At 43.3% G+C, this 21,447-nt stretch overlaps 1 long non-coding RNA gene across 1 annotated transcript in view; it reads left to right on the forward strand.

Annotated features, from left to right (window-relative positions):
• Positions 1 to 456: 456 nt before the first annotated feature.
• Positions 457 to 21,447, forward strand: part of LOC122464697 — a 39,254-nt gene continuing 18,263 nt past the window's right edge. Inside the window, exon 1 of the long non-coding RNA XR_006288972.1 lies at positions 457 to 540. This is a non-coding gene — a long non-coding RNA (uncharacterized LOC122464697). The remainder of the gene's footprint in view (positions 541 to 21,447) is intronic.

Raw genomic sequence — 21,447 nt, forward strand, 5'->3', positions numbered from 1 at the left:
CTTCCCAAACACATTCAACACCCACACACCTATATTCTGTAGTCTTGAAAACTTTGTAAAATTTAGATACCAAAAGGTCTCAAATCAAAAAGTTGTCCATAAACCTTCAGAGGCTCCTAATTCCTGGGTTAAGCAGGGATATGGATTTCTTATTTTACAAGCTTCTCTGAAGAACACCAAGCACTCAAAGTAGATCAGCTCACTTCATGCCTGATTCTGGGAACACTTCTACACATGCTTCAGTTCATACTTGATCCAGTGAATTCAGGTGTGTAAAGTTAACCATGTGCACAAGTGTTTGCAGAATTGGGGCCTTATGCATATCATTAACTAGAACCCTGTAGGCGATGCAGAGAAGGTGTGCTGCATAGAGGGATGACACAGGGGAGGACTTACTTCATATCAGGGCTGACGGGTCATAATAAAAAGCAGCTTTGCGAAAGAATGGTTTTCAGGTGCTGCTGCTGAAAGGTGAGGAGAGAGAATTTGGGACTGTGAAGGAGAAGAGATTTTTACATCCCAGGGATCACCACAGCAACGGTATGATTGCTTGCTGACCTAGGCTGGGATGGAGCTCCTGTGATGGCTGAGGTATTTTTTATGAAAGGCTCAGCATACTCATGTGAGTAAAGTTCATGAGTATAAGAGTGTGCAGGATCAGGGCCTTATCTTGCTTCTCCTTCTTTGAGCACAACGTGATCACCAAAAAGCTTTCTGATTAATTATGCTCTTATACCAGATATTCCATCCTCTCACATTGCTTCTAAATACTTCTATTAAGAACCATCCCGGGAGCTTGCCATGCCCACAGTTCACCTTGAAATCAAAATGCTAATAGCAGAGGTGACACTCCTCAAGACAGACTTAAGAAAATGATGATTGATAATCTCACCAGCTTTCTGAGGTGGGAGGCCCCCTACAGCAGCATGATTACAGTAACACAAAGGATTTTCTGTTGATCATATGTCAGGAGAAATTATACACAGACTGAAGTTAAATGAGTGGAACAGAAACCAAAAGCATCTGAGACAACGAAAACTTCCAAAGAAAACAGGAAATAGCTAAGACTACAACCGGTCTCGATGCCAAAATGCTGTCCCCCTTCCACCCCATTTGGGCTATAAATAAAATCTTAGTTTACTAGCACATTTATTTAATCCTAAATGATCTCAAATGAAGGTTTCAGCTATACATGTAAAATGGCATGGAAATGCAGCCACCTCTGGGGTGGAGGGTGTCAACCAACCATTTATTATTACTTATTTGTTTTGTGCTAGTGTCTCGGAGTCCCAGTCACTGAGCAGGACCTCATTGTGCAAGGTGCTGTACAAACACAGAACAAAAAGATTGTCCCCACCCTAAAAAGGTGACACTCTAACCAGTATATGGGGCACTGCACAAGACGGAGAGGGAGCAAAATGTTTGGCCAGAGACACTAGGGCAAACCCCTACTTCTATGAAAAGTGCCAGAGGATCTCTAATGGGCACAGAGGCAGTTGGGATCTTGGTTCATAAGGTCTCATCCAAATGACTCCCACACAGTAAATTTCATAGAATGCCTTTTATCTACCTTCAGAAAAATGGAGGGCTGAAAGGTCCTTTTCAAGAACTGACCCTGTGGAATTCGTAGGAATGAATAAAGAGATCCTAAAGTACACCTATGGGGAAATAATCTAAACCCCAGCACAGAGAGCCAGTACAAAGCCTACATGTAACTCACTAGTCGATATGTGTTAAGGAACCCCCTTATGGGTATGGATATGGGTCCATTACAGCTCTCACCTTGATAGCCAGGCTCTTAGCTGATACTGTAAAGACTCGTGCTTTTAGCTCTAGGGTTTCCCCAGTTCATTCCCTGGTGTCAGTCAAGATGGTGGCCATCACATAAGTCACAGACTTGTTTCCTCTGTGGATCAGGCATAGATGAGGGGACACAGTGGCCAGTGTGTTATATATGCAACTTTTAAATCCCACTAAGTCCTATTTTCATGGCTTATGTAGTGCATAGACTGTGCTGGCCCACTGCTCAGGGTTGAATTTCAAACAGTTAATAAAATGAACAGCAGAGGTGATCAGATCACGTTAGAGAAAATGTAAATCAGAGGGGAATGTTCGAAATGTGTTTATTGATATGTGCTGTATCTAATGTCATGAATGCAAAGGAACTTTCTAAGACAACCTTTAAAGGTCTAAAAGTAAGATGAGTGCCATCACTTATGAAAGGAAGAGAGCAACTATGCAAAATGCTGTAGACAAAACCAGGGAAGTTCTCTAAGAATCAAATCGACAAGTCTTGGCCATCAAAGAGAAATTTGGAGCTAGTGACAATCTCCTAAATATTGATTGATGCTATTATGGCAGCACAGTAACAAGGAAAATTTAAAGCAGATGAGTGACAGCTTTTTTCCATTTTCTCCATGAAGTATATGCCAGGGAAGTGTCAGCTGAGACATCTGGGGACTTCTGAAGGACAAGCTGTTGGAGGTTTTAGCCACAATCTGTCAGAGCTAGAGAAATCCTGTTTGAGCTACACCAGGAAAACAAGTGACTGAAACATCACCTGACACAGCAGGCTCCAGCTCAGTGGAACTTTGTTTTGCTTGAGTGACCAGAAAGCTGTGGGAGGGAGAATATGAGAGGTGGTGTTATAACGTCCTGTCTATTGAGTGCTACAAAATCCTTCCTGTAACCTGGAGGCAGGGGGGCCCTGCACAGATGGACAGCAGCCATTACTGTAGGCAAACAGTGGTGACCTTCTGTGACCTCTGCCCCATGTGGTCTGTTTGGTGAGTGGATTAATGCAGTTTGTAAATAGACTGGCACTGCCCTGCTACTCCCCTGATCGCCGCTCAAAATCCATTTCATGCTCCCATAGGCTATGTCTACACTTGCGACTGTACATGTGTGGTGTTGTGCCACAGCCCCCCCTTTGTCCACATCTGAAGACCTGAAGCATGGTCCTGAAGGAGAGTGCACAGCATGAAAGTTAGCATACATGAGAGGTGTGGGACTGTGCAACCCTCTGCTGTGATACGGCCCCATACCCGTTCTTGCCCCATCCATGCTGCACTGTAGATGTACCAGCTCCCAGGCATCAATAGCTCTTCAGGGCTATTCCTACAATGCACTGATCCCTTTGCTGGTGGTAAGGTCCCTGATGCTCACTAGCCAGAGGTAATAGTGACCTATGCTTGAGTGACTTAACGTCACTTCTCCTGTGAACATTATTGATCAGCACAGGCGATCGCAGATCAACTTTCAAGAGCTGTCCCCTGGTCTCTGGAGCCCACCTGGGTTCTGATCATTGTGTGGTCAGAGTACACCATCCTCCATGACTTTGCCTGGAACAGCAGGAACATTCACCTGTTCTGGGAGATTTCACGGTGGCTGGAGGAGGCTGGCATTCACTGGACTCTATCCCAGTGCTGGGAGTATATGAAGTACCTTAGTGTTTGAAACCAGAGAATAAAGGACTCCAACAAACATTCCAGGAGCGGACCTAGCACTTGCACATCCTATGATGAGCTGGACTGGGTGCTCTCCAAGGCTGCGAATACAGATCCTGCAGTGATTCATGCCCCTCATCAACCTTGCTGGCCTCATCGTATGATGGGACGCGATGAGGGGCAGGACGAGGAGGCAGTGGGGACCTCAGAGGAAGCCCTGGGAGACCTAGAGAAAGATGACCATGTGATTCTGGACCTTCACCCAGCGGACCTGTTTGAGGAAGCCTCCCCGAGGAGGAACCTGAGCCATGACAGGAACTGGAATAAAAGGCTTGTAAATTACCATACACCCTCCCCCTACACACGGCTCCCTGGAAATATCCCCTCTTGTGCCAGTACTACATGCCTGAAGTTACAGTTCACTTCACTTGTGTGTGCACCTTGCTTTCAGAGTATGATCAATGTGATATTTCCTGCATGTTTGGGATGGGTCAACAGGAGTACAGCACATGACTGTGATTTCTGTACCAATGTGGGGCTAAAGAAATCCAATGAATTCTGTCCCTCCCACACCCCCTTCCTTTCCAGCCATCAATTTCCTAATGTAATGAATCCTGGGTGGGTTTTTTTTTTTTAAAATAAACAGTGAACTAAGTTGTGAAACAACAGATGCTGTCTGAAGGACCAGAATAGAAAACCGAAGAGAAGTTACCTGAAACGTCTTTATGGCTCTGTTAAGGACTTAAGTGACAATACAGACAAAGGAAACAAAAGTAAATTAACAGCGAAGATCGCTGGTACTGAACCGTGCATTTAAGACTCCTCTTTCCCCATCAGAAAGTCACCACTTGTAACCATGGCAGTACTCATGTACAGCATCTGGTAAGTGCTGTGAACCAAAGTCAGAAAACATTGTGAAGAAGGAACATGTGAAGTCCGTCCCAAAACTTTACAGAACTGGTTTTAAATTACTTCAACAATGCCTAAGTGATCTCCATAAAACAACCCCAAGCAGAGCTGTTTACTTGTACCAAAACCAGTGTTCAATGATGGCATTAAAGTGCATATACACTCTCTGCAGCACAAAACCACAGCCAAAGGTGTTAACACTGAGGGCCCTCACCCGATACTCTGCTTTAGGTTGGTACATTAGTGTCAGCTGCTGGGGATTGAGACCCACTGAGATAAGTTGCAACACAAGTATGTGGCAATATTCTACTGAACTTTTTCAACAGCACCCTAGTGTCACAATAGTGTCCCTCAGTACAGTCCCAAGTCACCTTCTGATCCACGCTGATCCACAATGTGCGAGCAAATAGCTTCATGAATGTTCTGTGTGCACATGGGTGGGATCTGGCTGCCTGAACAGGCTCTGAAAACTAGACCTGTCCTATGTCCACTTGCTCTGGAAGTATTCCCCGTTAGTCTCACCTACGTTGTGCAAGGCACCACACAACACAATGATGTGAACGAGGTCAGCTGCACTGGTAGCCACAGGAGTCTGCTGGCAGAGCCAATGAGCTTTCAGATAGCAAAGGCACACTCCCCCATCATTCTGCAGCTCCTCAGGCAGTAGCTGAAGTCCCTTTTTCTTGGCGTTGGTGATGTTGGGGGTATGGCTTCATGAGCCACATTTGGAGTGGGTAGGTGGGTCCCCTGAAATATGTCAGCACAGATATATTATACAAAATCACATCCTTCCTGTGGGGAATAAAGTCCCTTCTTCCCCCTGGCAGTGCAATCTCTGCACCCTAGCATCATGGACCTTTTCCGTATGTCCAGTGTTGGTGTTCAGGAGCTAACCCTCTTTGGTCCACTAAGCCTTCGAGAATGAGTGAATAGTAACCTTTTCAGTTCATGTACCAACTTGTCCCTTTCGGTGACCAAAGTATTGTGATGCATGATCCATCAATGGCCCCTGCACAGTTTGGACCCTCTGAAAATCAGCTGCACCCTCTGAAATCCCCCTGCCCTTTCAGGGATTTTTGGTTATGGCAACCACCCATTACAGTACTGCTAGCGTGGCAAAGGTGTACAAACACCTGCCCAACACTGAACTGGTTGGCAATTGACCAAGAGACAAATAGCCACCCCCTTCTGTGCTGGTATGGATTTGCAAAAAAATAAGTGGTCTGGTGCTAGAGGTTTGGTGCAAACTACTCACACAACTCCATGAAGGTCTGCTTCCTCATTCTGAAGCCACTGGTCATCACCTCAAGACAATGTGGTCCCACTGCACCATGTCACTTCTCCATGTCCAGATGTGGGGTCCAGCCATGAGCATACCATTGTGATCCCAGCATTCAACACATCTGTTCTATGGGATCCCAGTGAATTTTCATTTGTCCCGTTGGTCGTCCGTCTTTGAGCATCTGAAATACTTCTGGTCCCATTCCATCCAGTTCCTGGTGTACTGCGCCGCATGAACATTTGTCCTGCAAGCAGGAGCAGAACCACATCATCATGGACTTGCGCCATTTCTTCAATGCAGTTTGGCAGAAAGGAGAGAGAACCGCAAGCTGCTGTCGCCAAATATGTGAAGGCAGTGCACCATACCAGTGACACGCAACAAGGTGGGTCCCAGAGTGTCTCCTGTGACACACAAGACTCTGGGATACTGAATCTGAAATACTAGCACTGCCACTGCATACTGAAAAGGGGTAGTGTGGATATAGGTTAATGCCTGTGCATATTGAAAATGGTGTGCCCAGCACACCATATGTGGACAGTCGACGTGAGTACAGGGTACATGTGCAGCAGTACGTGGCTAAGTACCCAGGAAAGCGCACAAGGGTAGATATAGCCATAAAGAGAGTCAATGTGGAGCTTGTCTTTGTGGCATGCAGGGGACTACAGAATTCCCCTGTGCAGTCTCTGCTCCTCCTCCCCCTATGTAGCAGAACCACAGCAGTTTTGGGGTTTTGCTGTGGCTGTAGAGGGGCTGGAAGAATTTGCTGGGATTTAATGCCGGAGATGCACATATTAAAGCAAGCACTGCTGTTGTTTCTTGAGTATCCGCTCTGTTTGCTTTAAAGAACACAAAACAGACTTGAACACAAAGGGGATGCCACCCTCAGTTTAGTTTATGCCCAAACATTTAAGAAAATGTTTTGTGGCTTTCTTTAATTTCAGTAAAACCCAGCTTTTATAACAGCACTGAGCTACGCCAAGATGAGCAAAGAGAATCTGACTGTAAACAAAGACCTGATGTGTCCAGCCCCATTGTGCCAGATGAGTGCAATGCGAACAGTACATCAACAGCAAAATTGGTGAAAAGTTACTGAAATGCTTAACAATATTTGTTTTAGTCATCTGAAGTGTTAGCAGTAACATGGATGTTAATGTTTTCTAGCTATATGTGGTCAGATCCTTAGCTGCTGTAAATTGGCATAGCTCCATTGATTCCAGTTAAGTCAATGGAGCTGTGCTAATTTACATTAGCTAAGGATTTGATCCATGATTTTCTATTTGACAGTATCACTTTAATTAAAATACATGTGATGTTCTCCAAGGCTTGGATATAATCTGCTCAGAGTAGCATCCATTGTTCTTCTTCATAAAGCTCTTATCATCCATTCACACAAGAAAAGCAGTTTCAACTTGATGTTCATGACAGCCTGCTTCAAATGCCAGTCCTGTTGGATTTTGAGAAGCTTCACGATGCAAGAATTCCCCATAAAGAATGAAGAAGCTAAGGCTGTGAATCACCCTAAACACAAATGATTAGTTATGGGTAAATTTCTGAAAATGCCACAGTACTGTATAGTGTGACTAAAGCTGTTAACCCAGCAGCAATGGAAAGTCTCCCCACCCCCGACACCTCTTGAGCTTATGGTAATTATAACCAAGGGTATGAATACTGCGTGTCTGGAATAAGTCACATTAATCAAGTACGGCCATGGTTAATATTGCCCTTTCTACATGTAACAATGCTGGATTGTCAGAAAAAGATTGTTGAAAGCACCTGTCAAAACACTGTTATTGTTAAACCTCTGTAATTTGTTAATACCTGGTGGTCTTCGGTAAGTGTGATTATTTAATTTTGGGTGCTTTTACTATTCCATCTGCTGCTGAAGTGATCAATATGGCAAAGACATTCAGCCCTAGAGAGCCACTAGACTCCCCTCTGAATTTCCTAGGGTTAGGAAACAGACATGAACCACGTGATCTCTGCTGCTGTAAAAATCCTCACTCCATTGACAGTGAATGGTTTATTGGCTTCACATCAAAAGAAAGAGATGAGATTGACATGTGTGTTCTCCCTACCATAATCCATTTGACACGTGGACACCTGTGCCCTCGTATATATAATAATAACATTGTGTAAACCGTCCAGCACCAACCAAAATATGCATTGTTACAGCTAATTAATGGCCTGCCCACATGTTCCATTGGTGCTCACCAGTGCTCGCAAGTCTTTCTGGGTGTTCTAATGGCCCTCATTTCTCATGCTTTGTGGCCATAGTGGATAATGAGCTGATGTCAGGAAGAAATTTCCCCTCTATGGTATAATATTGGGCAACTGGGAGCACTATGGGGGGTCTTACTCAGCCAGTTCAGAGGAGAGTCCTTTATGTTTCTGGATGTTCCAATATTCTCTCCAGTGCTCCGAAGCTTCCTGTTGTATAAGAACTATAACATTTGGGTGTCTAACTGATGGAAAACTCTGAGATAGGCGAGTGAAACAAGATCAGAGCCTGTTGATAAGTTGATTTTCTATTTATGACCCTAAACTCCTCTGAGTTCATCTTTGAGTTAATCATCTGGCAGTGTTATTTCATTTTCTTGTTAAGACCTGAACTGTCATAAGAGGCTGAAAGCTTATGTGATGAAGGCAAGATGATCCTTTATGAAGGAATGTAATGAATAGTTATGTGTCGTGTTGTTGCACAGGAAAGAGAGAGAGATACATATGCAATTTTTACACAGGGTAGACACCTTGAAATTGATAACCTTGAAGTGACAGTCAGCACTACTGCCAGGTGTAGTGAGACATTCAATGTTAACTCTTTAAGTGCCTTTATAGCAGGGGTTCTCAACTCTTTTCTTTCGGAGCCCCCCCTTCACGTCGCCCCTCCCCCCCGCAACATGCTATTAAAAACTCCATGACCCACCTGTGTCACAACAACTGGTTTTCTGCATAAAAAAGCCAGGGCCGGCGTTAGGGGGTAGCAAGCAGGGCAGTTGCCTGGGGCCCCATGTCATAGGGGCCCCTGTGAAGCTAAATTGCTCAGGCTTCAGCTGCAGCTCTGGGTGCGGGGGTCAGAGCCCCAGGCTTCAGCCCCATACAGTGGGGCTTCAGCTTTCTACCCTGGGCCCCAGAGAGTCTAATGCTGGCCATGCTTAGAGGACTCCATGAGACCTGCTCATGGCCCCCCAGGGGGCCCCAGACCCCTGGTTGAGAACCACTGCCTTATAGCACATTCTGCATATAATGTGAATGATGATAAAATTACTCCAATTCTGCTTATTTATTCCAAATTAGAATTCAGATCAGTCCTGACAATTACGCTAAAGTACACCGTTGGTTAGTTGGTGGAATTTATTATATGAAAAAACTATAAAGCTGAAGTTTCAAGTCCAATAGGTGAGTGTGTGTGTGTGTGAGAGAGAGACAACGCGCAGGAATGGAGCACTAATATAAACCTCTGTGATTTTACTTCTGGGCACCTAGCAGAAGATATTTCAAAGCAATAAATGACATATGGGTGGGGAAGTAATGATATACCGTCAAAATCAGTATCTATATCGAACTGGCGACACAGAGCTGGGAACATTAATGCCAATGAATCTGGGATGGGAGAGTAAGGGTTGGCCAGGCTATACTAGCTGTCCACTTACCATCCTCTAGAACCACAGTGGGATCTTTATCTTTCACCTGAATGACTAAGAGCTAGACTAAGAACAGGAATGGTATTTTTTGGCAGCTTTCAGGGAAATATTTTTCTTGACAATAATAGCTCAGGGAATTGTGGTTCAGCTAGTAATAAGCACTGTTGATTAGTGCTTTTGTCAATTAGTTTAGTGCCAATAAATAATAGTGTAGAACTTTAAAATGTGTTTTTATTGAAATGAACAATTAAAACCCATTTTGATCAATTATGACTCTTCAGTTGCTTAGTATACGTGAAAAAGTTGGCACCCTTAATTGCATCTGTGACACAGAACTGTGAGCAGAATGGCCCTCAAAGGAAACAGATAGGAGAAAATGACACTCTCTGCTTTTTTGAGGATAACAGGATTAGGAATGAATGATCAAACTTGTATTGCACAAAGTAACTTAAAGTTCCCATTTAATATTATTGCAAGTTTTCAGTTGGATCTGTCTAGTTTATGGCATGGCAAAATTTCCCCTCACCTTCAGTTTAGCCTGCTATCTCTGACTCTAGAAGTATCAAAGCTTGCTTGATAACAGGAAAAACTAAAGCAAACAAAATACAAACTTTGGCCCTGTAATACCATCAGCTATTTGGCACATAACTCACTTTTTGGTAATAATTACAAAATGGAAGCCTGTTACACAGGTTCATTATGTATCATGTGAGACTATGGTCTCCTGCCATTTGGAGAAGATGCTGTGACATTTGGACAACTTGGCAGTAATGTGGTCTGAGAAGCTGAGGTGGGGGAGGCAGTCTTCCATGTGGCAAAGTAGCCTTGGAAGACTCAAAAAAGGAGCAGACTGACAAAACTAAGCCTCTGATATGGTTGTATTCTATTTTCAACCATGATCAAACACAAAGTAAAAGAAACTTTATCATTTAGGGCTGACAAAGAGCAGCCATTGCTTAGGCACCAGCTATAGCTCAGACTCCCCGCCACCTCCATCTCCACCGCCACTACCTCCTCTGTGCACATTCTTGTATCCCCGGACTTTCTGCCCTAAGGACTTGTCTTCACTAGAAAATTGTGTCAAGTTAGAGCACAAGTTTGAGGAATTTATTAACCAGCACGATGCTGACCACAACTCTGCAGTCAGTGTAGATAGGGAGATATCCTGTTCAACAACCTATTAGCTGATTAACCACAGCCAGGGTGAGTAAAGGCCCTACAGTCCAAACCAACAGGGCTATACATGGAATAAGGTGCTGCTCAATGTGAGTAAAGGTGGCAGAAACTAGCCCAAATGCCTTGATCCAGCAAAGCACTTAAGTGGGTGCTTTAAGCAATGAGAATAGTCGCTAGGTTCTTTAACCCCTTGTGCGCACACTGCACCCGCAGTGCCCTGGGAGTCTTTGTGTATCAGCAGAGAACCCAACTCCTGATCACCTAGACTTAAACTTTTAATTGCAAAATGTTTAAAGTAAGACTTGAGCACACCCGCTGTTCACAAGGTTAATATCAGGACTCTGAAATCTCCTTGCCTCCCAGTCCATTGGAACTGCAATTTCAAAACCCGGAGAAGGAGATACACTGGCCCTGAATGTAAATAGACCCTATCACAGCCCTTGGGGATCACACATTGTTCTAACTGCCAAGCTAGATGGGTCTATTGGCCTCTGTACAAACTATCAGAGGCTTAACACCTTAACAGTATCTGAAGCTTACCCCATGCCCAGGAAAAGATGAAATTTTGGACAGACTTTAGTCAAGCAAATGGGTCTCAGTACCTAGCTACCATTAACCTGCCCAAAGAGTATTGGCAATTACTGCTAGATCCCAAGACTCAATTAAAGTTACTCCCTAGTCTGTTTTGTGTTACCTTTCATATTAAGCATGTGCTGACAGCCTTTCAGCATTCAGGAGATCTTACTGGAGTTGAATGAGTTTGCCTGAGTGTGTTGATACCACCACCCTCTACACTCTATGCAGCCAAACTAGGGCACTACTCATACGGGAAGGGCAATGCTCTATAAACTACTAATTACTAGGCTGACAGTGAAATGGCCATTTGAGCTAACATTTGAATCTTAGATATACAGCAACAGGACAAAGCACGTTACCTTGCAGAGCAGAGCTGAAAGCTGTCTTTTCTTGGATCATGTGTCTCTCTGCTGTGGGAGGAGTTGCCCCTCTCTGTCCAAAGTCTGAGTCAATTATAGCCACTGTCTCTATGAAGATTTTGAGACTACACAAAGAGTCAACATGATGAAATATTCACTGACATTTCCTTAAAGGACATTCCTTTCTGGCTCAGCCATTTTCTTCGGATTATACGCATTAGCATAATATGCCTTCCTTCTACTCCCTTGCCAGTTCACCTGGACTTGATGTTCCCTTCATCTCATCCACAAGCAATGCTTTGCTTTTTCTTCTGCTGTCCTGATGTCTGGAATATCTGCCCTGACCCTGTGTAGCACACAGCTCTTGCTGCTCCTCCCCAACTCTCATGACACCCTCCTTTCAATCAGCTTTCCAATGCGGACCTCCACTCTGCCCTTCATTGATAGAGTACATTTTCAAAAATGGAGCTAACAGATTGGACATAACAATAAACATCTCTCAGAATCTCTCATTGTTGCAACTCTCATCTTTCCACATTCTCCCCACTGTTTTTTCTGCCAGCCCATATTATATTATATCTAACTTGAGATTTTGAGATGGGAGGGATTCATCAGTGTTGCTTGTCTATTAAGCACCATGCATAGTTATGGTGCTAGATAAATAACAGCCCATTGAATAGGATGTGAAATCAGTTTACAAGACTAGTGCTCCTAAAAAGTAGTTCATTTCAAATAGGGACTCCGAATCTATCTATTTTACAGTTATATACTGCTGTCCTTCACAGTAGTATCTGAGTGCCTTTCATGTAAGATCAGTAGCAGTTGTGAAGTCCCTAGAGGACTTCATGGAGTCTCTGGCATTTCACCCTTTTGGGGGTCAAAACTTTGGTTGGGGTAAGGTTTTTGTCATTGTTGATGTTTTAACACCATATATCTCCAAACTCCATCCTCTCACTGCCCCTGCTGGGTTTGTGTAAATGGGAGATCTAGAATTGTTATCTTTTCAAATGACTATCCTTTTTGGCCATCATTTTGAATACTTAAAGATATGACACCTAGATAGTGAATACAGTTGATATGGTCTGTTCTCTTAAAGACAATTAACATTCAGATGGTTCACTCACTTGTACAGGTCTGTATTTTACATGGACTAAGAATGGACTAAGCTACATGGACTAAGCTATAGCAAAATAAATCAGCATTAAATATTGTAATTACAGGCCCACCATTTAGAACCTTGGATGGAACTGCTAGATATTAGAAAATTAAAGGCAATGCTATAGCAGCCATTATGATTGTGATCACTGACCAAATATCATAATGCTGCATTTGTAGATGCAGTGTGGGCTAAAAGTAGGCATTGAAGTGGGAGTTAGGAGACCTAACTATTCCCAGCTGAGCCACCAACCTGCTGGGTGACCTTGGGCAATTCACCTCTCACGGCTGTGTCTGTTCCCCTGTGCCAGTCTTGTCTACTCAGATTGTAAGCTCTATGGGGCAGGAATTGTCTGCCACTTTGTATTTATTGCAGTGTCTATAACAATAGGGTCCTGTTCTTGGTTGGGCTTTTAAGCACGACTGTAACATAATTACAAACAAAATATCAGGCCACACGCATGTGATCTCAGCTATAAGGGAAGGATAAAGAGAGTCTGTTAAGAAGAATATGCTACATAGTACCCACATGGACAACTACATAGTACTCTTGGACTCCATTGGGGAATATTTGTATTATATACAGTTAAAACGCTGAACGTCCACTTTAAAAAAAATCAGTGACAATAGATTCCTGGTTACACAAGAAAAGTACGCTGTGTTCCAAATGTTTGTAAATTCTCTTTTGTACCACAAAACACCCATGGGTAGATTAAGGCAACCCAGAATGACAAGCACAGGCCCAAATGGCCTGCTCCTTCAGCCCCATACCAGCAGAAGGTAAACCAGTGGCAGCAGTCTGCTCCCCCCGACAGCAGCAGGAGCAATGGCAAGGCCTCCCTTGCTCAGAATGCTGACAAGAGGGCACCACCAGAGCTGTGCCAGGTTGGTGCTTCCCAGAGCAGCATGAAGGGGCTCTTATTTCCGCTAGGGGCCTGGTTTGGGATCTGGTGGTGCTCCTGGGGCCAGGTAACTTCCCCCCTGACACTAGAGCCTACTCCTCCTCTCTGCGGGAGGCTTTTGAGGACTCAAGGCACCATCACTGCATTAGATTATGCTCAATTCATGTTTGTTTCCAAACTTTTCTAATGAACCAGCAGGGTAAAAATATACTTAAAAAAAAAAACCCCAAAAATGTGGATTCGGAGGTATTGACATTACTGAGGAAGTCAGGGCCCTGGCAACACGTGATGAGTGCACATGAGTTAGTGGGGTATTTGCATATGCACATATCTGTGTGTGGCAAAGCCAAATCACATATGTGCATTGGGTGTTTTACACACACACACTCACACACGAGAATTTTAAAACATTTGTGCCAATACCTTATAACTGATGTAATAGGGGAGACTGTCAAGTCTGTGACAGGTTTCAGAGCGGTAGTCATGTTAGTCTGTTTCAGCAAAAACAACGAGGCGTCCTTGTGGCACCTTAGAGACTAACACATTTATTGCCCAAATAAATTTGTTAGTCTCTAAGGTGCCACAAGGACTCCTCGTTGTTTTTGTTAAGTCTGTGAAATTCCATGCTGCACCAGGAAATTAGACTAGCCCCTTCCTCTATGCATTCATTTAAGCGTAACAGAAATTTGCATTCTGAAGCTTATACTGTAGTTCTCTGGTAAAGCATCTTTCTTAATGGCACTTCAGCACGTTTAAAGCTAATTAGTAGGTCTGCATCTTTCCATCTCTGCATTATGGTGTAGGCTCCCTCCTTCTTGTAAGCATAAGTGTATTAATTAGGCCCGCAAATATGCGCAAGTCTGGCTGTCAAGCTGTTACAAAATGCTTTGGCTGATCTTCCCAACAAAGCAATCATCTCATTGCCATCGTGTTTCATTCAATTAACGTTGAACAGAATACTTATTTCCATCATACTAACACACACAAATCCATTTATTAATTAAATAGATTTCTTGTATTTATATCTATCATAGAAGTATATTGGCTTATGGATGTTGCAAAACTACAGGACAGTAACTGTAAAACCCATTAACATTGTATTTTGGGTACATGTATTAACTCTAATTTTCAGTTGGAGCTGTGGGTGCTCAGTATCCCTGAAAATCTAGATACCTCAAGTAGAGCACCCAGAAACGGAGTCATACAAAATTAGAAAAAAGAAAAGGAGTACTTGTGGCACTTTAGAGACTAACCAATTTATTTGAGCATAAGCTTTTGTGAGCTACATTCGGATGCATCAGTGGAAAATACAGAGGGGAGATTTATATACATAGAAAACATGAAACAATGGGTGTTACCATACACACTGTAACCAGAGTGATCACTTAAGGTGAGCTATTACCAGCAGGAGAGCCGGGGGGGGGGGGGAACCTTTTGTAGTGATAATCAAGGTGGGCCATTTCCAGCAGTTGACAAGAACCTGTGAGGAACAGTGGGGGGTGGGGGAGGGGATAAACATGGGGAAATAGTTTTACTTTGTGTAATGACCCATCCACTCCCAGTCTTTATTCACGCCTAAGTTAATTGTATCCAGTTTGCAAATTAATTCCAATTCAGCAGTCTCTCGTTGGAGTCTGTTTTTGAAGTTTTTTTGTTGAAGAATTGCCACTTTTAGGTCTGCAATCGAGTGACCAGAGAGATTAAAGTGTTCTCCAACTGGTTTTTGAATGTTATAATTCTTGACGTCTGATTTGTGTCCATTTATTCTTTTACGTAGAGACTGTCCAGTTTGACCAATGTACATGGCAGAGGGGCATTGCTGGCACATGATGGCATATATCACATTGGTATCACATATATCACTGAATGCATCTGATGAAGTGAGCTGTAGCTCACGAAAGCTTATGCTCAAATAAATTTCTTAGTCTCTAAGGTGCCACTAGTACTCCTTTTCTTTTTGCGAATACAGACTAACATGGCTGCTACTCTGAAACAAAATTAGAAGCTACTTATTAAACCCTTTCCACTTCCTACATCCTCTGTCACTGTTGATAACATGACTACTGTCTCTGTTACTCGGACCTATAATTTTGGGGCATCTCTGAATCCTTCCTATCACTTGCTCAGCACATCCAGGCTGTGTCCAAATCTTGCTGCTGCTTCCTTCGTAACCATTTGTAAGGTGCATCCATTGCTTTCTATCTATACAGCCTAAACTCTCATTCAGGCCCTCACCATCTCCCATCTTGACTATTGCCATAGTTTCCCCATTAGGGGTCTTTGATGTTAATGTCTTGCCCATTGGCTATTACTAATAGAAAAGCATCCAGAATAACATTCCCAATCGAGAGAGTTAAGATGCAGCAAAAACTGCACCCAGAGAGTCATTACGGAGATTGCATTAGTTAATGCACTCTCCTTTGTCTAGTGTTTAAAACTCTGAAGTTCCTTTCTGTTGCAGAGCAGTGGCACCAAAGGAAGGTAGATGCCCAAGTCCACCTGGTGTGATTATGTGGTCTCGGTATGTAGGGGTTGAAGGAGAAAAGGAGACATAGTTTAAATAGTTAAGACTTGTGGAAGACCTTGGAGAGAGACACACACACAAGACAGCTGTTTCTGAGGCAGGACAGAGGTGCCTTGCCGAAAGTTTCTCCAAGAAGGAGTTGCCTGTGTGCCATTTGTGACTACTGTTGTTCAAGGAAATGGGATTTGAGCACATTGTACAAATAAACAAATTGCGGTAAGACTTTGCACCCCTGATTTCTGTTCCATTGGGGGAAATAACCTGCAAGGCCCCAAATTTTGTTACCGCTTGGCAAAGGGAAAACATTAGTATACTATGCTCCTCTTTGGCCTCCTTAACACCCACATCAGTCTTTCAGTGAATAAAAAACAGCTGCTAACATCATCTTTCTTGCCTGTTGCTCTGACCATGTCCCTCATCCTACTTTGAATCCCTTCACTGGATCTCTCCACCCTGCATCCAGTTCAAGCTTCTCGTCCTCACGTTAAAGGCACTTCACAACTCTCTCCTCTGCTTGCCCACTCTTGACTCATCACGTTGCTCCGCATCTCCATTCTGCCAATGCTTCCAGCCTCATCCCTTTGTCCGTCAGCTTCTCACATAAGTGTCTTTATGACTCCTTCCATTCTGCCCTTATGTGTGGACAGTGGGCACTTACTTTACGCTTTATATCTGACTAGCCATTTTACACTGTAAGACCCTCAGGGCAGAGCCCAAGTCTTCGAAGGTGTCTGCAACCAGCACAATAGGACCCTGATCATGCTAGGGTACTATTCCAATAATAATAATTAATAAATTAATGACTGTGTAAGCACCCAAACCATCATTTCATGTGATAGTCACAAGCTTCAAGCCGCATACAGGCATATCTACAAACAACAAAATGAAGTCAATTTAATATTCTTGGGCTGTGGCTAAAGTCAGAGAAGCACAATCACTAGTGTATTTTATTTTTATTAATAAAATAAAATTAGTCTTTTAGAAAACTTTTTTCTGCAAGGACTTGATACCTTAAGGGCCCAAGCATTAGCTGGTATAATTTGCTCAGCTCCCTTGAAGAGGATCTGTTCCTATTGCTCTCTTGATGACCCAGGGTCAGATTCACCCTGACTGGTGCAGCAGATGCTGTTTGCACCTCCCCCTCTCATTGAGGACTGCAGCACCCCAGAAAAGATTCACTCCCAAAGGAATCATAGAATCATAGAAGAAGATTAGGGTTGGAAGGGACCTCAGGAGCTCATCTAGACCAATCCCCTGCTCAAAGCAGGACCAACACCAACTAAATCATCCCAGCCAGGGCTTTGTCAAGCCGGGCCTTAAAAACCTCTAAGGATGGAGATTCCACCACCTCTTTAGATAACTCATTCCAGTGCTTCACCACCCTCATAGTGAAATAGTGTTTTCTAATATCCAACCTAGACCTCCCCTACAGCAACTTGAGACCATTTCTTCTTGTTCTGTCATCTGCCACCACTGAGACAGCTGAGTTCCATCCTCTTTGGACCCCCCCTTCAGGTTGAAGGCTGCTATCAAATCCCTCCTCACTCTTCTCTTCTGCAGACTAAACAAGCCCAGTACCCTCAGCCTATCCTCATAAGTCATGTGCCCCGAACACCTGATCATTTTCATTGCCCTCCGCTGGATTCTCTCCAATTTGACCCCATCCTTTCTGTAGTGGGGGGCCCAAAACTGGATGCAGTACTCCAGATGTAGCCTCACCAGTGCCGAATAGAAGGGAATAATCATTTCCCTCAATTGTGGGAATCCCGGTGCATGGGATTCTTCCATCCTATGTGCAGGACTCTGTACTTGTCCTTGTTGAACCTCATCAGACTTCTTTTGGCCCAATCATCCAATTTGTCTAGGTCACTCTGGACCCTATCCCTACCCTCCAGCATATTTATCTCTCCCCCCAGCTTAGTGTGCAAGCAGTGTATCCATCATCTCCACGTTCTCTGGGGGTTCAAACAGTGGATAGAAGCTTTCATTTCTGCTGGGTGCCAGGATCTCTTCCAGCAAAGGCTCCATGAGAATGCTCTGCATCAGTGCAACCCCTAGTTGGCCAAGTCCCATCCCCAGCTAACACACCCATTTTGAGGGGGTGGCTTGGCGGCTTGCAGATCCTACAACAGAGGGAAGGTTGCAAGCATCTTGCACATCCACAACCATTCCTTTGGTGGATTTGGGGCCCTGTGCCAAGATTTATACTGTCTTCTGCTGCCATAGACCCTCATGCAAATCTAGCTCGTAGTATTTAATTAAGAACAGTATTTGGAGCATCTGTTTGCAAAGACAGTAAGAGTATATTAGAATAGCAAAATAATAAGCACTTTGTAGCACACTGTGAGGACATGCATTTTATTATTCTGAGTTCTCTTGGAACAAAATCCCATATAAGAATATAGAAAATTTAATTAGAAAAAGATTTAGAATATTGTTTCTGAATTATTTCTGAATCCTAACACACAACATGCAGTAGCTGTCTTAGAGCCACACTGCAATCTCACACAAAGAATATGTCTTGTTGCTGTGTGATAAGCCTAAAATTAGAGCATTACTTTAGCTGGAGGATTGGCTTAGGAAGTCAAGTCACTTAAGCTAAAACAGAAAGAGTGGAAGGAATGATGCTAGGGTAATAAGGAATAAAAAAATAATAGCTTGAATTGTCCTTTTTCATCATCTTTTGCTTTGATTTTTCACTAAATGGATGAAACTGTGGTTAGCCACAAGAATCTAATTATTGAGCTCTCCAATTAATATAGCACACATTGCACCCAGGCAAAGATGTTAAAGTCTCATAGAAATTAAATGAGGGTTACTTTGAATATATGAAATTGTAATACTACACTATATCATAGAAACTAGCTCTCTTAGGTCATCTAGTTTATCTCATTGATAATGCAAGATTATTGCTTCTGGGGGAGCAGTGTGGTCTAGTGAAGAGGGAGTCAAGAAACTAAATTTCTAATACCAGTTCTCTCATTAATGGACTGTATGAGCTAGGGTTTTCCCCTCCACCCTTGTCTGCTTAGATGATAAGCTCCTGTGAGCAGGGACTGTTTCTGACTAGGTGTTTGTACAGCATCCAACACAAAGCTGGGCCTTTAAGCACTAGAGCCATATACATAATAATAATGCATACTATCTAGTACATTACCAATCTAGGTATAAAAGTCAAAAGTGACCAGGCTTCTATTACTTCCTTCTGGAGACTATGACACAGTCTAGTAGATCTCACAGAATTTTTCCTGATCTTCAGCCTAAATTTTCCCCTTCTTAATTTCCATTACACCTAAATTATACTCCTTTGTCCTAAGTGTTTAGACTTTTAAAATATTGGTGGATGGTTTCATGTTCCCCTTATAATACCTACAGGTGAATGACTTTTGATATCTTAGCCTGGTACTTGGAACATGTAACCTTTCCTTGCATTACAGTGATATGAGATTAAAGGTGAGAATACTAGAAATAAGCTGTAAAACACACACACACAAACTATATACACACAATCATTCTAAACTAAGCCTTCTAAAAGAGGATGAGATGAAAAACAACCATGAAATGCAGTAACAACATAATGACAGCACAGAAGATGTGGTAGGATTCGAACAGATTTGATAGTGCATCAGCTTTTCTTGGTTTTCTTTTAAGCTAATGTCTTTCCTGAAGGTAGACGCTCTTATGGAATGATGAGAGGAAAGAAAAGTTATCAGCTTCTATACAGCATTCTTGTATCAGGGTAACTGGCTGCAAAAGAGGCTGCTGAAAGGGCTGAGCTTCACAAATTGCTGTAGAGACAGAGGTTCCCCTGAGATATGGAGCTGACTAAACAGAAATTCTGATCTCTACAGCTGACAGGAGCTAGTGAATCCAAAACCTTAACAGTGGATAGATGGAAGTGCCGAGGGATAGATGGTAGCCAAACTCAGAGAAAGAGAGGAGTTACTTAGAAAAGTTAGGCCAGACTCTACACTGTGCCTCATCAGATGCATAGCCCAGGGCAGGGGAAAATGTGGCTTTCTTTCACCTTTACACCTCCAGGATTCTGGACCAATCCAGGAGCCAACATGGCCCCCAGCATAAGTTTAACCAGCCCGATGTGACTGATCAAGCTTCACTGAACCATCTTAATAAAACCTACATTTTTGGCATCAGCTACATTGCCAATGACAACAGAAAACCACAGAAATGAAGCTACTGCAGAACAGCTAAATTCTAAACTTAGAGACATTAAAATAAAGCAGATGTATTCCTCCAATAGCTAATAATGTGATAACTAATGAATTTTCTTATCCGACCACTTTTAATTTTCTGCCTCAGAAACAAATTAGTACTATGATTGATGTTACACTCTTTAGAGGACAGCTATGCAAATCAGTCCATCTATTCCATGCGTGTAAGTGCTACTGATTATGAGGCTAATGTTCTGGTAGAAACAATTATAGAAAAGGCTTTCTGCACTGTGAAATACAGCTTATGGATAATACATAATCTATAATACATGGTCTGATTACAGTAAATGGAGTGAAGTTATCACAGGTGAACAACTACATAAAAATGGTGATAAAGAAGAAACTTTTCTTGTATGATCTATTTTCTTTTAAGTAGAAGCCACCTGCCACCATCATCTATCCAGATAATACTACTAAAACTGAAAGATTTTGGAGTTGCTCCAATAGCACTTGAGGGTATGTCTACTCTGCAATATAAGCATGGATCTATGGGACTTGAGCCTGCAGTTCTCTATATTTGTAAGCTTGAGTGTCCACACTAGGTAGTCACCCTGGGTTTACAATTGCTGGACCTGGGTCTCACACCCGTGCTCACACATCCACATTGCAATACACAGACCCAAGTCAATCTGGCAGGCTTCCTAGTGCCCTCCCCAGCTGTAGCCATCACCCTAGCCCTCTATGGTGAATTTTGGGGAAACTTGACTGTCCGTCCCATGGCACTTTACCAGAAGTTGTGGCAGCTCATCAACACATCCTGCTGAGCTGTCCTTTGGGTCCTGGTAACTGGAGTCAGCAACATGGAGGAGCAGTGGCAGTGTTTGTTGTGTGTGGGGCCCCCTTCAGGGCTTAATTCTGGGGCCCCTACAGTGCATGTGATGTCACACTGTACAGAGGAGTGACAAGGCATACCTGGTCCTGAAGACCCCCTGCTCGAGGCCCTGTGGTACTACAACAGCCTGCCCCAGCAATGAGCAGCAACAGTGGGTCCTACAGGCCTGCCTAGAGAGGCTGCATGGAAGCAGCCTATCAGAACCCAGTGGGATCAGATAAAAGGAACTGCAGGGGCTAAGCAGGTCAGTTCCTGGTTGGGCCAGAGGAGCAGGGAAGGGAGCTATATGCGGGTTACAGGTGCTCGAGGGAGAACCAGAAGATGGTGTTCAGTGAGGAGGATCTGAGAACTTCAACCTGAGGTATGAGCAAAGAGAGAGGCGCTTCGTAGGAAAATACCCAGGGAATAACAGC

The sequence above is a fragment of the Chelonia mydas genome, chromosome 2 (genome assembly GCF_015237465.2).
Source record: "Chelonia mydas isolate rCheMyd1 chromosome 2, rCheMyd1.pri.v2, whole genome shotgun sequence".
Classification (NCBI taxonomy): domain Eukaryota; kingdom Metazoa; phylum Chordata; order Testudines; family Cheloniidae; genus Chelonia; species Chelonia mydas.